The sequence below is a fragment of the Nicotiana attenuata genome, unplaced genomic scaffold (genome assembly GCF_001879085.1).
Source record: "Nicotiana attenuata strain UT unplaced genomic scaffold, NIATTr2, whole genome shotgun sequence".
Lineage (NCBI taxonomy): Eukaryota > Viridiplantae > Streptophyta > Magnoliopsida > Solanales > Solanaceae > Nicotiana > Nicotiana attenuata.
In genome coordinates this window covers 5,217-5,884 of record NW_017689085.1, presented here as the reverse complement: position 1 = coordinate 5,884, position 668 = coordinate 5,217, and positions in this window count along the sequence as shown.

The window sequence follows — 668 nt, the reverse complement described above, 5'->3', positions numbered from 1 at the left end:
TTAGCGGGACCGAAGAACCCCCTGCACATTGATAGTTGGACTACGGGACGATATCCCGGGAGATCCTTCGGATATACACATATGATGGACTACGGGACGGTATCCCGGGAGATCCACTGGACAGTTGAGAAAAGGACTACAGGACGGTATCCTGGGAGATCCTCATTATGCATAATAAGTCTAAATAAAGACAAGTGGTTGACCAATGAACGTGGGCGTGCCAAAGATCAAATAATAACAGTCATCATTATGGTAATTGTAAAAAGGAGAACGATAAGGGTTCTCAAAATGGTCCTTCAAATGTGAAGGAATATGTATCAATGTGGTCTGTTAATACGAGACACGTTCATATGATTATAGTCCATTCTTTGAAAATGTGACTTGTGATAAGCATTGTAAATGCAGGCTCATTCCTGAAAGTAAATGCTGAAATATATATGTGATAAAAATTATGCATAAGAATGTGCTTATGCATGGTTGGATAAATACCACAACTCACCTCTAAGGGAGGTTTGAGAGAAATAAAGATAATGAATATTACAATATGGTTACATGAATATGTCATTGGTCGCTTACACGTGGTACGCCAAAAATATTTTACCATGCCTTATAAAAAGTTATTAAAGGCAAAAGTAAAGCAAGAAATGAGTCTTGTCTATAATATTTTT